We start from the raw sequence: 15,643 nt of genomic DNA, 5'->3' as shown, positions 1-15,643 counted from the left end.
TTCTCGTGTTCCCTTATATTCTGTATACCTAACCAACTACAAACAATAGACTTCATTTTATTTGTGTTTCAAAATAACTGGGGAGAAGAGTAAGTCATGATTCAGTTGAAAGGTAAAATTTATTATTAATATTTTTTTTTCGGTAAGAATTTCAATTTCTTTATATAAACTTTCTAAGCAATTTGAAATTCCTTTTTCTCGAGCTGAATGCCAAGATGCCAATTCATCTAAACAGAGGTATCCTCAGTTGGGAAATTCAGAGACTACTTAGCTACAAGTGTACCTTGACTGAAAGATCTGCTTTTGTTTTTCTACCCAACTAGCTTTAAATCCTTAAATTGCTTGTTGCTGCTTACAGTAGAAAGATGTTCAATAATGTACAAACAGTGACAGCTGAAATACACTCATTTAAACATTTAAACTCTCACAAACCCTGACTGTTGCCATTTGCCAGTTTGGGCAATTTAGCCAATACCTGTCTCTATTTTTTCACTTTTTTTTGTTTTCTTTTTGACTGCTCAGGATGAGGAAGAAACCTTTTCCCATGTTGATACTCATTTTGTTAGCCTCTTCGTAAAGGCATGGGGAGATGGGGAGGCAGGGCAAAATGTATAGTCATGGTAACGCTACAGGAAACCATCAAGCTAAATAACAGCAAACTAAACGCCACACTAAAGGAGATGTACCCCTATGGGATACCACGTGGTCCTTGACAATGATGAGGATTTATCCCTGTCTCTGTCTTTCCCTCTCTGTATGTCTGCCGCTCTCTCTGTCTTCCCCTATCTCTGTCTCCATTATGTCTGTCTGCATCCCTGTCTAATTTCTACCTTCTGTCTTTGTCTACCTCAGTCTCTGTCTCAGACTGCCTATCTTTGTCACTGTCTGTCTCTGTCTTACTGTCTGTATCTTTCTGTTTCTCTCTGTTTCTGACAATCCGTTTGTGTCTGGGTCTCTATGTTTCTGTCTCTGTCTCTGTATTTCTCCCATGCTTCTGTATCCTTCTGTATCTGCATCTCTCTGTGTCTCTTTCTCCATCCGTCTGTCTTTGTCTTTCCCTTTCTGTCCCAACCTGTCTCTGTCTTTCTCCCCACCCCCAACCTTGTTTCTCTCTGACTCTCTCTCTCTCCCCATCACTATCTCTATGTCTGTTGGCTCTCTTTCAGTGTGCGTCTGTCTTTCTCTGTCTCTCAGTCTGTCTGTCTCTGTCTTTCTATCTGTGTCAATCAGCCTCTGCCTGTCTCCCTGTCTCTGTCTGCAACCATCATTCTTTGCCTTAGTTTGAATGTGTGTCTGTTTGTCTGTCTTCGCCTCCTGTTGTCAAGCGTGTGGAGCTCCTGAAGGCAGTCTATGAGAACGCTCTCCTGTTTGGAATGTATCTCTGTGCTCCCCTAAGAAAGGCTCCTGGAGTGGCAGGAAAGAAGTTCAAAGAAACCCCTGCAGAGGCTACTCAGTGGCCCCAAACCCTCCATCCCTCTTCTTGCAAAGTCCCACTGTGGATTATTACCAACTTTCTGGCTTGCGTGCAAATGCAGTGCTGCGTTAAATCAATTTCCAGCCATTAGGAACCTGTAATAATCCCTTTCACTCAGCCCTTCAAGCCTGTTTTCCCCAGCACCCAATTAACTAATAGCTGGGACTTGGGGCTCCTTTGTCCTGGGTGACTCCTCACGGAATCCCTCCCCCCAGAGTGCTCCCCTGGTGCCCTTGATTGTCTCCCTGTCAGAACCCGCCTCACAGGCCAGGCAGGAGATTATTGAGCTATTAGAATGTGTAAAGATGGGGGCTCTATGCTAATGGAGATGAGAGATAAATAAAAATATTTAACTTAATTAACCAAGCAATCAATTATGACTTGAATGCTATGTCCTCCCTGTAAGGTCCTATCTTAATGTTTCCACTTTAAAAAGTCAATAAATCATCATGTTTATCTATGAGTCTCTCAGTGTGCTCCCTCTCTCCACTTACATATTTTCAAAATAATCATGTTCTTCAAGATCGAGTTCTAACACATTCAGACTCATCTGTCCTACTGAGTGCCAGGCCCTGAGCTACAAATAGGAACCAAGAGCAGTGGTCTCCCAAAAGGCTACTTACACCCTGGGGAGGAGCACCAGGTGAGTTAGGGGTTGATAAGAAAATACTGGAAGTTCCATTTCTATTTTTTAAAATATTTATTTGGCTGTGCTGGGTCTTAGTTGCCACTTGTGGGATGTAGTTTCCTGACCAGGGATTCAACCTGTGTCCCCTCCATTGGGAGGGCAGAGTCTTAGCCACTGGACCATCAGAGAAGTCCCCATTTCTATTTATTTATTGTTAAGCATGCCTTCTGTTAATCTCTATTCTTGTGTTTTCTTTATCATGACTGTAATATATGAATGGGCTTCCGAAGTGGCTCAGTGGTAAAAAATTTGCCTGCAATGCAGGAGACACAGGTTCAATCCCTGGATCAAGAAAATCCCCTGGAGAAGAAAACAGAGACCCGTTCCAATATTCTTGCCTGAGAAATCTCATGGACAGAGGAGCCTGGCAGGCTACAGTCCGTAGGGTCTCAACGAGTTGGACATGACGTAGCAACTAAAACAACAACAATGTATGAATACAGAAGTACACGGGTGTCATTTTTTAATTAATAAATACCCAAATATCGAGGGGACATAACTTAAAATTTTTAATCATGGGGTACCCAATCAAAAAAGTTCAGAGATGACATATGTAGAGCGGTAGTTCTCCAAGAGGAAAGTGGGAAGTGGGTGAGAGATTTAGAACGCTCTGGAGAGAACCTTTTCAGGATGGACTTGCCCATCCTCCTGGCCAGAAACCATAAGAGTCACAGGAGAACAGGTGGAAACTGTTTGTCATGTTTTAAATCTCCAGGTGGTTTATACTGATCCTCCACCCTCTCTAGTCCCTGCTGAGACCTGCCCAACCACTGACTTCTGGGAAGCTCTCTTCCACCCCCTCCCCAGCCTGCACTGGACCATCCTGGGGTGTCCAGGTCTGAGGGTGGGCCCATTGTCAGTTCCCGCAGATGTGGGGGTTTCTACCTGGTGCCTCTTTCCATAAGGTGTGAGAAGGGGAAGACCAGTGTGCTGGCCTCCACACATCACCCTCAGTGAAAGGCATTACACACACACGTCATGCGGCAGGACTTCCCAGGTGGCGCTAGTGGTAAAGAACCCACCTGCCAATGCAGGAGACAGAAGAGACAAGGGTTTGATCCCTGGGTCGGGAAGATCCCCTGGAGAAGGGCATGGCAACCCTCTCCAGTATTCCTTCCTGGAGAATCCCGTGGACAGAGGAGCCTGGCGGGCTACAATCCATAGGGTTGTAAAGAGTGGGACACGACTGAAGCAACTGAGCACGCACACTTGGGGCCGAGCTGGAAGGTGGTTTCCAGGACTTGGTCCCCAGGGAGTCCCTGAGGACCCACCCCTCCAGACAGAACACAAAGGGCCAGGTTACTCAACGCGCAGCCTCACCACCCTTTCTGCAGTCCTTTTCTCCGAACTTTCAGCACGCACTGCCCTCTTGTTGCCTCTCTTGTCCCCGAGGAATTTACACTGAGTAAAAGGCCTGTCCAGAGGGCTGATTTAGGAAGGGAAGACGCTGAGGACCGACAGACGCATGGCTGCGAAGCAAGCCCTCCAACCAGACCTGTCAGTTAGGAGGCTGCCCTGCCCACACCTGCGCTGGGGTGGTGGTGCTAAGAGGTTCTGACCCAGGCTGGTGGGAGCTGGACGCTGAGTCCAGGGCTGCCCACCCACCGGCCTGCTGGCAACCCTGGAGATGGCCAGACATGAAGAAGTCGGCCCATGTGACTCCATGTGTGATGGAGACAAGAAAGAGAAGATGGAAAGCTGGTCAGAAATGAGACACACGGAGAGAAGGCGGTGTCAGGCAGGGTAGACCCTGTGGCCAGAGCCAGCCCAACGGGCAGCCGTTTCCGAAACCGCCTCCGCGGGCGGCCACTCCTGATTCTGAGACAGTGCTGCCCCTTGTTCTCCAGGTGGTCTGGGAGCATCGGGTCCCTGCAGATGCCAGAGCCAAGGGAAGCCAAACCTTGGGTAATTGTCCGCTTCCCAGGCAGAGCCTCCACATATGTGGGCGGGGGCGGGGGACACACGTGGGCAAGGCCATCTCGTGTGCCCCTGTCTCCACACCCACCTCCGTTTCAGGCTGAACTGGGACCCTTTCCACTCCCAGGTCAGCCCTGGGGGCTCACAGCAGCAGGATTCCCGCGCTGCAAATATTGACTGGAAAGGAGACTGGAATGCGGCTCTCATTTTGCCCCCTGGGATTGGCCGAGTCCGGCCCTCCCTGGAGGTAGCCTGAAGGCGAGATGAGTTTCTTTCCGTGGCAGCTTGAGACCCTGGGGACTTGTCTCTGCCTTCACACGGTCTCTTCTAGAAGGACATTCGTCCTGTTGGGTTAGAGGTCCCCCTGCCCCAGTCATCTGCCTTCTCACCAGAGGATCGGAAGCGGGCAGCCACACATCACAGCCGGTTCAGGCTCCTCCTCTGGTGAAGCAGAAAAGAAGTGAAGTCGCTCAGTCGTGTCCGACTCTGCTTCTTTGCGACCTTATGGGCTGCAGCCTACCAGGCTCCTCCGTCCATGGGATTCTCCAGGCAAGAGTACCGGAGTGGGTTGCTATTTCCTTTCCAGGGGATCTTCCCGACCCAGGGATCGAACCGCTGTCTCCCGCATTGTAGGCAGACGCTTTACCGTCTGAGCCACCAGAGAAGTCGAAGGTCTGTTCTGAAGAGGGAACAAGGGGATGAATGGGGCTGCGTTGTTGCCCAGGATAATGGCCAGGACCCAGGGTGAGGGCAAGAAAGGCCAGCCACATCAGACATAGGAGGTCATAGGAAGAGAGCCTGAGGGACAGGGGCAACAACCTGAAGGACACTGCAGTGAACGGAAGGGTGCTTCTGTGCCCCAAAGAGGACAGAGGGGAACTCCAAGAGAACCACTTGGAGATGGTGGTTAGATTAGAGACGGCCAAAAGAAGAAAGACTGGCATCTCATCCCCCCACTGGCCAGTGACAGAGCTGGAGAAATGATAGGAGTGGAGGGTGATGAGAAACTCTTCAGAGAACGTTCTGCAAGCCTAAACACAAGGTGCAGTGGCATTTCAGCCCCCTCCTCCATCCATGGGGAACCACAGAGAAGGCGCTTGGTATGTGTTCCTTTACATTTGTGAGCAGAGGTACCAGCTCAGCGTCCCAAGACTGCCATTACAAAGAACCACAAACAGGGCAGCGTGAAACAGCAGATATTCATTGTCTCTCGGTTCTGGAGATCAGAAGTCTGAAATCAAGGTGTGGGTAGCACCGTGCTCCTGCTGAAACCTGCAGGGGAGAATCCTTCCTTGCCTCGCCCTGGCTTCTTTTGATTTGCCAGCAAGCCTTTGAGTTCCTTGGCTTATAGCTGCAGCACTTGCATCTCTGCCTCCGTCATCTGCGCTGTCCTCCCTGTGTGTGCCTTCATCTGGTCTCCTTACAAGGACATCAGTCATCAGATTAGGGATCCACCAACCTCCAGACCTCTTCTTAACCAATTCTATCCGCAGTGACCCTGTTTCCAAATATGGAACATTCTGGGGTACTAGAGTTTAAGACTCAACATATCTTTTTTGAGGGGGACACAATTTCACCACCAACTGTTACTGTTATGAACCATTTCTAGACCAGAGATTTCTGAAGGTGGGAGGCTCACTGGATTGGCCAGAACCAGCTGAACGAGAAGGCTCTATATATAGCACAGAAGAGTGGTCCCCAACCTTTTTGGCATCAGGGACTGAGTTCATGTAAGACAGTTTTTCCACAGACCAGGGATGGGGATGGTTTCAGGATGATTCAAGTGCATTACATTTATTGTGTGCTTTATTTCTATTATTATTACATCAGCTCCATCTCAGATCATCAGCCACTAGATCCCAGAGAGGGGATCCCTGGCATCAGTTCAGTTCAGTTCAGTCGCTCAGTCGTGTCCAAGTCTGTGACCCTGTAGACTGCAGCATGCCAGGCCTCCCTGTCCATCACCAACTCCTGGAGCTTGCTCAGACTCATGTCCATAGAGTCAGGGATGCCATCCAATCATCTCATCCTCTGTCATCCACTTCTCCTCCTGCCTTCAGTCTTTCCCAGGATCAGGGTCTTTTCTAATGAGTCCACTGTTTGCATCAGGTGGCCAAAGTTTTGGAGCTTCAGCTTCAGCATCAGTCCTTCCAATGAATATTCAGGACTGATATCCTTTAGGATGGACTGGTTGGATCTCTTTGCTGTCCAAGGGACTCTCAAGAGTCTTCTCCAACACCACAGTTCAAAAGCATCAATTCTTTGGCGCTCAGTTTTCTTTATGGTCCAACTCTCACATCCATACATGACTACTGGAAAAACTAGACAGACCTTTTTCAGTAAAGTAATGTCTCTGCTTTTTAATATGCTGTCTAAGTTTGTCATTGTATTTCTTCCAAGGAGCGAGTGTCTTTTAATTTCATGGCTGCAGTCACCATCTGCAGTGATTTTGGAGCCCAAGAAAATTAAGTCTTTCACTATTTCCATTGTTTCCCCATCTATTTGCCATGAAGTGATGGGACCAGATGCCATAATCTTTGTTTTTTGAATGTTGAGTTTTAAGGCAGCTTTTTCACTCTCCTCTTTCACTTTCAAGAGGCTCTTTAGTTCTTCTTTGCTTTCTGCCGTAAGAGTGGTGTCATCTGCATATGTGAGGTTATTGATATTTCTCCCTGCAATCTTGATTCCAGCTTGTGCTTCATCCAGTCTGGCATTTCCCGTGATGTACTCTGCATATAAGTTATATAAGCAGGGTGACAATATACAGCCTTGACAAACTCCTTTCCCAGTTTGGAACCAGTCTGTTGTTCCATGTCTGGTTCTAGCTGTTGCTTCTTGACCTGCATACAGATTTCTCAGGAGAAATGGCATGAGCTATGCCCCTGGCATAGAGCACCTAAAAGGAAGGCAGGTAACATCCATCCGTTCCAGTGCTCAGCGATTGCCAGAGGATACAGTGACAACCCCAGGGACTCCTGTGCTTAGGTGTCAAGGAGTCTGTGGTTAGCAGGCAGGCCCCAGGGCGAAGCTGAACATCACTCCCAGAAAAGCCAGTCTGGAACTTCCCCACTTGACACGGGGTTGGTCAGGTAAGGAAACCTCTGCCTCCTCCACCCTTGCTTCCTGCCCCTCAGCCCCTTCTAGGAGAGAGAAAAGAAGAAAGGGTCTCAGAAACTCACTGCACCCTCTTCCTGCTCTCTAAGCAGTCGTGAGCCAACACTCTGGCCAGCCCAGGAGGAGGAAGGGGACAGTATCATATTGTGCTTAAGACTGAAGTCTAAAATGCTGGAAAGAGATGGGGCGAATGAGTCAAAGTGACAGGAAAGTCAGCACCCAGCCAAGAAGTCATTAAGGAGTGCACTCACCAGTTGGGGGGGGAACAGCTACACTTATAAATACAAGTAGTGATTGGGAAAAAACTCATGCCATTTCAAGATCACACTCCAACCAATTGTGATTCCTCCATCTGCTAGCTGCAGTGAGTGTCTCTGAAACTGATTTATGAAAGTATCACATGCAGGCTGCTGCCCTCGCCAAATAGACGGTACCCTTCATCATGTGCTTGGGCCCTGAGCTCAGACAGCCGTCTTCCTGTAACTGAGGAAGACATCTTCCTGCCCAGGTAAGAACAGGTCCCAGCCCTCAGCACTCCAACACGAGACACAAAGCCACACTGGAGCAGCACAAAGAAGTCTTTGTCAGTCTCCATCCTCAGAGGATCTCAGTACTCCTCCCATCTGATTGCAAGTGTCAGAAATCAAGGAACTTTCTCCAGGGTGGTATGGTTAAGTAAGGGCTGTCTGGAATCCAGGAAGCCAACTCCACAATGTATTTTGAAGAATCAAGGTTATTGAGCAACACAGACCAAGGAGAAAAATGCTATAGGCAAACGACTTCTTGAGCTTGTTACTGCTCCAGGGCAAGGTGTGAAGAAAGCATGCTGATCGATGCTGTACTATGGAAAGAAGTGTCAAGAAGGATCAGGATAAACTTGCTCACTGCTAACAGTCAACAACAGCAAAAAAAAAAAAAAAAAAAGAGCAGGAGTATGGGGCCAAACGGGACTTCCCCAGTGGCTCAGACAGTAAAGCGTCTGCCTACCATGGGAGAGACCTGGATTCTATCCCTGAGTCGGGAAGATCTCCTGGAGAAGGAAATGGCAACCCATTTCAGTATTCTTGCCTGGAAAATCCCATGGACTGTGGAACCTGGTAGGCTACAGTCCATGGGGTCACAAAGAGTCGGACACGACTGAGCAACTTCGCTTTCAATGGCAATTCAATTAGAATATATCCATCAAATACTAATCAAGAACCCACTGGTGTAGACATAGTGTTAGGCATGTGCGTGTGTGCCCATAGTCGATTTGGTCGTGTCCAACTCTTTGCAGCGCTGTAGACTGTAGCCCACCAGGCTGGAACTTCTATTAGGTAATATAATACATAGAAATGTTTTACTTTATCCCCCATGTCTCTTAACATCTCTAATATTTTATACTTCTTTAAATTTTTACAATAAATTCTGGGCAATTTCTGAAAGCTTTCAGTTTGCTTATTCTTTTTGTATGTCATTTTGCTTTCTCAAACAATTATTATATTTCCATTTCAGTGCCCATATTTTCATTTAATATGCCCACTATCTTTTCACTATCTTTCTCTTTTCTAGCATTTTTATTACTTCATTAATGTCTTTAATCCTTTGAAGCATCTGTTTTTAAGAATTCACGTGCTATGCTTAGTCGCTCAGTCATGTCTGACTCTTTGTGACCCCATGGACTGCAGCCCACCAGGCTCCTCTGTCCACTGGGACTCTCCAGGCAAGAATACTGGAGTGGGTTGTCATGCCCTCCTCCAGGGGATCTTCCCAACCCAGGGATTGAACCTAGGTCTGCCACATTGCAGGTGGATTCTTTATCGACTGAGCCACCAGGGGAGCCCAAGAATACCAGAGTGGGTAGCCTATCCCTTCTCTAGGAGATCTTCCCGACCCAGAAATCAAACCAGGGTCTTCTGCATTGCAGGTAGATTCTGTACCAGCTGAGCTACCAGGGAAGCCCTTTAAGAATTCATATCTCTTACATTTTCCAAAATTCTTAGTCATATCCACGGACACATGTTCATTATGGATTGTTTCCGTGTGAGTTTTAAATTTCTTGAGCCCGTATTCGACAGAACTCCATCTGTGAGAATCCTGTGTCAGGGTGTGTCCTTCCAGTGGGATTTTGTGTTTGCTTTTGCCAGTCTCCCAGGAGGTATCATCAGCCTTGGGCCATTTGTATGTTAATGTCTTAGCCTGAGGATTCCTGGACCACCCAGATAGTATAAATTAGAACCAAACTCAGGCAAGGTACAGGCTGTGACTACAGATTCTCAGGGGGTACTCTTTCCCATCCAGACCCAAGCCAAAGAAGACAAGCATCTTTGCTGGCTCCTTCTGCTGATGAGTGGACTTTTGTTTTTAGTCCATTATTTTACTGAGCATGTTGCCCGTAAATGACTCTAGTTTTAGGCAAGAGCCTCAGTTCCAACCCCTCTGCTTGATGCGGGTCCAAGGCTTTTTCTCTGAGGGGGTTCAGACCAAACTCCTATCCATTACCAGGTCTCAGAACAAGCTGGCCTCCTCTCAGGACTGCTGTGTCTTTGATCACATTATTTGTTGTTGTTTACTCACTAAGTTGTGTCCGACTCTTCTGTGACCCCATGGACTGTAGCCCACCAGAGTCCTTTGTCCATGGGATTTTCCAGGCAAGAATACTGGAGTGGGTTGTCATGCCCTCCTCCAGGGGATCTTCCCAACCCAGGGATTGAACCTAGGTCTGCCACATTGCAGGTGGATTCTTTATTGACTGAGCCACCAGGGGAGCCCAAGAATACCAGAGTGGGTAGCCTATCCCTTCTCTAGGAGATCTTCCCGGCCCAGAAATCAAATCAGGGTCTTCTGCATTGCAGGCAGATTCTTTACCTCTGAGCCACCGGGGAAGCCCATACTTACCAGTCTGGCTTTCTGTTTGCTCTACATTTCTGGCCTTGGGGATTTCTTTTACTTTTCTATAAGCTCAACTGTGTATTGAAAAGAGTACTTGTTCTATCATAGCCAAGACTTTTAGGTGTTTTGTAGCAAAAGAGTTCCCCAAATTATACTGGTTCATCATATCTACAAATTAAAGTCCGAACTTCCTCATAGTTATTATCTTCTCATAGTTTGCTGAGTCAGACACTTTATTACTCCAGATTAATAATTTCATTGCCTCTGTGGGCAATATGTCAGCCTCAGCTCCTCTTGTTAAACACCTGGCCTCGCCACCTGTCTTAATTCAAATTCCTGGGAGTAGTTACTGGTTTGGGCCAGTCCACTGGGCCATGGGCAGCCCATGAGTCACCTGCTTTTGAGTCAGTTCCAGTCAGATGCAGCTGGAGGAGGAGAGGGGTCCCATGGTGTAAAAGACCGTAGCCTAGTGCTGCCTCAAGTCAGATAAATCCTTAAAAGGGCTTGTGGATACAGTGGCCCTGCCATAGGCATTTTGAACCCAGTCCTCTGCCCAGCACTGTCAGAAAAAGATCCCTTCATCATCCAAGTAGCATTTTGCCCATGGACAAGCAAATAAATGAACACATAGTTAAGGTGTCCAATAGAACAAATAGCTAGCCCATAGTCGCTTGTGCCAATTGTGACGGTTAATATAGTTTTGATTGAAAAGGCAGTCTCTAATGGCCTCTGGTCAACATTTTTTGTCGACGATTTAGACACTGAGATCAAAGTCAGTTTATAAATTTGACGAATGAGACAAAGTTGAAAGGGACAGATAACACATTCCAGAAACAAAGTTCAAATGGTTTCGGCTGATTAGAATAAACAAGATTAAATTTAATAAGGATTAGGTAAAGCCCTGAAGTTAGGTCCAAGATACCAATGGGGAAGCACAGGATTGCTGGCTTGGCATCAATTCACAGACAGAGGACCTGGGGGTTTGAGTGACCGTAATTTCAACCTGAGCCTGGTTGGTCCTACTCAGCTCCCACCCAAGTCTTCCTAGCCTTGGCAAGACATACAGGACCCACAGAAAAGAGCTCCCCAGCAGTCACCCAGCATCCGTGGGCTTAGCTGCTAGCTTGCCTCATCAATCCCACCCTTACTCTGACCTCTGCCCATTCCTTGTATTCCCCAGCTTACTCCCTCTCACTTTATCCACAGCTTTGTTGCCTGGACCCTTCTTTCACATCTCTGCTCCTTAGTCATTGCACTTGGAGCCTTCTGGGTCTCTGAAATCCACCTCACACTAGGACCTTGGAAGAAATTCAGGACACATTCCTCCTGGAGAAGAGGCCATGGAAAGCATTCGGGCATCTCTGAATGGAAGCAGGAGCAGACATGTTCTATGTTGCTCCAGGCAGGAGGGAGAGTCACATGGATCAGATATCTGTTCAATATCAGGCTTTCACATTTCAATTAGTATGTGTGAGCTTACTCTATGCAAGGTGATAGGTGCCTTGAGCCATCCAAAGGAAAGACTTTGCAACAAATGGAATTAATTAATGGAATTAACCAGCCACAGTGTTGGAGGGAGATCCTTGACCCTTTATCAGGAAGACTGCAGAATCGATTCCTGCCCTGGAGAAGAGGTCTAGATTCTGACCTAAAGGCCCCCATCTGATGGCAAAATTCTGGTTTTAACATGTTATTTTCAAGCCAGGCCAGCTTGCTCAGAAAAGCACTGACAAGAACTAATCTTTTGAATGCAGAAAGAGTGACAGTCCGCAGCTTGTCACACCAAAAGAATCAGAATGACCTGCAGGAACACCTGCAAACGCTTCTCTACCGATGCACTTTGCTTCTGGCCCTTTACGTTAGCCCAACCCATCCCCAGGCTGCACCTGCAGAAGATAAAGCCTGCCTGAAAATAGCCACGGGTGTTCAGAGCAATTTCCCAGAAATTCCACTCTCTGATTTGGCTCGAATTCCATCTCACCCTCCTCCAGGCTCTTGGCTCTGACTTCACCTCAGTTATCTGAACCTTGGCTTTACTTATTCTATAGACCAGAGAGATTTTCGGACTTTAGCACCAGAATCACCAAGAGAACTTGTTAAAACATGATTTCTGTCTCCATCCCCAGAGTTTCGAATTAAATAGGTCTGGGATGGGCCCAAGAATTCACATGTCTAACGTGTTCTCAGGGAACACTGATGCTGCTCGTCCAGGGACCACGCTTTGGGAATCCCTGCTCTAGCCTGTAGCACAGCTCCTGCCTCCGCAGGAACTCTCCAGGCTAACTCAACCCCCACGAGATCCTACGTCTGCCCCCTAAGGTGCTGTAGCCCCAGCCACCCCTCGGGTACCGCCAGCATCTTTGGATGCTATTGACAAACAATGCCTAAAAATTCCCCAGATCACTTGCCCAAAACCCAGGCTTTCTTGATCTCTTCAAATACAAGTGCTTCAGAAGGTATTTTGCCATGAAAGTGAAAGTTGCTCAGTCGTGTCCGACTCTTTGTGACCCCAAGTACTATACAGTCCATGGAATTCTCCAGGCCAGAATACTAAAGTGGGTAGCCTTTCCCTTCTCCAGGAGATCTTCCTGACCCAGGGATCAAACCCAGGTCTCCCACATTGCAGGCGGATTCTTTACCAGCTGAGCCACAAGGGAAGCTCATTTTGCTATGGTTTTATAGAAATAATTCATCACCGATCCTCCGGGAATGGTGTTCTTTCCTTGAGAGAGTGTTTGAAAAAGCCATCACTCCCCCAAGTCCTCCTAAATCAGGTGAGACCTGGCTGGTAGCCTTCTAGGTGCAGAACTGGAGGGCCGGAGCAAACAGCTGAAGGTAGACAGTAAGGGCCATTTATTATTTTTTTAAAAAAGAAACTCTGCATGATTTTTTTTGTTTGTTTTTAACTTATTTATTTGACTGTGTGGCATCGGTTGTGGCACATGTGCTCTTCTATCTTCATTGCAACATGTGAACCCTTAGTTGTGGCATGTGGAATCTGGTTCCCTGACTAGGGACCAAACCCCGGCCCCTACCTTGGAAGCACGGAGTCTTAGCCACTGGACCACCAGGGAAGTTCCAGTAAGTTCCAATTATTAAAGCTAACTCTAACTTAACTTTCATTTCGGGCCAGACTCTGTCATAAGCACTTTGCATGTATTTGTTATTCCATGCCTCATAGCAAACCCGTAAGGAAGATATTACTGTTATCCTTCTTTCACTGATGAGACAACCAAGCACAGAGAGGTCAGGTAACTTGCTGTAGGTCACACAGCTAGACCCTGACAGAGCCAGGATCAACCCCGAGAGTGGAAGCTCCAGAGCCTTGCACTCTGGACTGTGCTGCAAACCTGGAGTGACTTGCAGACTCTGAAATCTATGTTCTGGGGTCAGGCTCCTTTTTATACAGAAACGTGAACCCCAGTTGGGCACCAACTCTCAGGTCTTCTACCACTTCCTCACCATCTTCTTTCACACTGAGAGTTGTTCCTATATAAAGGAATAAGTAATTTGGGAACACATAATTTGAAGAGTCAGCAAACAGAGATTTGGGAGAGCCAATGGGGAGGACCTAAGACCATTTCAGGCACACCCAGCTGACCATGAACATAAACCTGACTTTAATTAGCATCTTGACTGTTTTGCAATGACTTAATTGAGGTGGGAACGCTGGGGGCACAGAGTTCTTGAGGGCTGTCTGAGACAGTAGGCATCCCTGGAAGTCAAGGTAGGTCTGAGCCACTTTTTTTTTTTTTAAGATTTGTGTGTGTGTGTGGACCATCTTTAAAGCCTTTATTGAATTTGTTACAATATTGCTTCTGTTTTGTGTTTTGGTTTTTTTGGCCATGAGGCATGTGGGATCTTAGTTCCCCAGCCAGGAATGGAACCTGCACCCCGTGCATTGGAAGGCGATTGTCTTAACCACCGGACTGCCAGGAAAGTTCCTGAGCCACTTGTTAGTTTTGGAGGTAGTTCCTAAAGACGGGCTTATTACAAATGTTTGCATCAAAGAAACAGACACCTTTAATGTAAGAAATACATCATGCAATAGCCTGGTGAAATTCACAAGATGACTGATTCCAGGATCTATTGGAATGCGTGTGAATTCTGTGTGCCCTGGCCATGCGGTGGGCTAACAATCTGCCATCTGAGGGTGCTGTGAGGGGTACCTATCCTGTTGGGTAGCTCAGTGCCTGTGTGTGAACCCTCATGCAGAAAACATCTACACGCAGTGCTGGGGTTGTCCCTCCTGCCCTGGGGATAGCCAGCTGGGACAGCCATCCCTCCCCTGGGGATAGTCCCAGCTCCATGCAGATGCTGAGACTCCGGGTCTCCTGGAGTCTGGACCAGCCTGTCCCAACACTTTCCACCCTCCGTCCTCTGTCTTCAGACCTTCTCCCTTCCTACCTCTCTACTGAATTTCTCCCATCTACTGCTGCCCGAAAACGGAAAATGCATGATGTCCTGGCCAAATACCAACATTTTAATCAGCATCTAATGGTTCCTTTGCTTTTAAAGATCCCTTGTCTTGAAGCCAAGAACACGTTTCTAGACCTGTATATTATTTCCACCTCTGGCTGTGAACTTGACTGAATAAACAGAATCTGGTCTGCCTCTTTATTGGAACAGAAGGGGTACTGTTTTCAGTTTGCCTCCCCAGCCTTTCAGAGGGGCTGTACTTCCACACAGACCCTGTTCCCACCCAGTATCTGCTTCCAAGCAAGCCACAGCTGGACCAACAGCTAAACTTTTTCCAGGAGTGGGGGCATCTCAGCAAACTGATAGGGTTGATGGACAAAATGCAGGCTGCCCAGGCAAATTTGAATTTCAGATAAACAATGAATAGTTTCATGGTATAAGTGTACCCCAGGCAATATTGAGGACATAGTATAAGTAACACAAAATATAAGTTGGTTTAAAGGTATTTGCCATTTATCTGAAATTCAAATTTAATTGGGAATGCTGTGTTTTTATTTACTAAATTTGGCAACACTAAGGATAGATCAGATAAAATCCAGTTAAATAAGAGTTCCTATATGGAAGCAACCTATATGTCTATCCGCACAGGAGTGCATAAAGATATGGTGCATGTATACAATGAAATATTCAGCCATTAAAAAGAATGAAATAATGCCATTTGCAGCAACATGGATGGACCTAGAAAGTGTCATACTAAGTGAAATAAGTCAGGTAGATAAGGTGAACTATCGTGTGACATCCATTATACGTGAAATCTAAAAAGAAATGATCCAATGGAAACGAAAAGAAAGAAGTTCCTGGTTAAAGTATTTTAAAATTAAAAAAAACAGATGTGGTACACATATAAAATGGAATATTACTCAGCCACAAAAAGGAATGAAATTATGCCATTTGCAGAGATGTGGATGGACCTAGAGACTGTCTTACAGGATGCTGTAAATCAGAAAGTGAAAAACAAATATCGTATTTTAACGCATATATGTGGAATCTAGAAAAATGGTACAGAGGAACCTGTTGGCAACGCACAAATAGAGACAGACATAGAGAAGGAAAGTATGGACAGCAAGGGGAGGAGTGAGGATGGGATGAATTGGGAGATT

General features: G+C 46.8%; 1 protein-coding gene across 1 annotated transcript in view; it reads left to right on the top strand.

The window, feature by feature from the left end:
* The window catches only part of LOC129639695 (progesterone receptor-like), a 243,796-nt gene that overhangs the window by 169,644 nt on the left and 58,509 nt on the right, over positions 1-15,643 (top strand). The window lies entirely within an intron of this gene.

The sequence above is a fragment of the Bubalus kerabau genome, chromosome X (assembly GCF_029407905.1).
Source record: "Bubalus kerabau isolate K-KA32 ecotype Philippines breed swamp buffalo chromosome X, PCC_UOA_SB_1v2, whole genome shotgun sequence".
In the NCBI taxonomy this organism is placed as follows: Eukaryota; Metazoa; Chordata; class Mammalia; order Artiodactyla; family Bovidae; genus Bubalus; species Bubalus kerabau.
The sequence above is the reverse complement of the archived record's forward strand: the minus strand, read 5'-3'. Positions and strand labels throughout refer to the sequence as shown.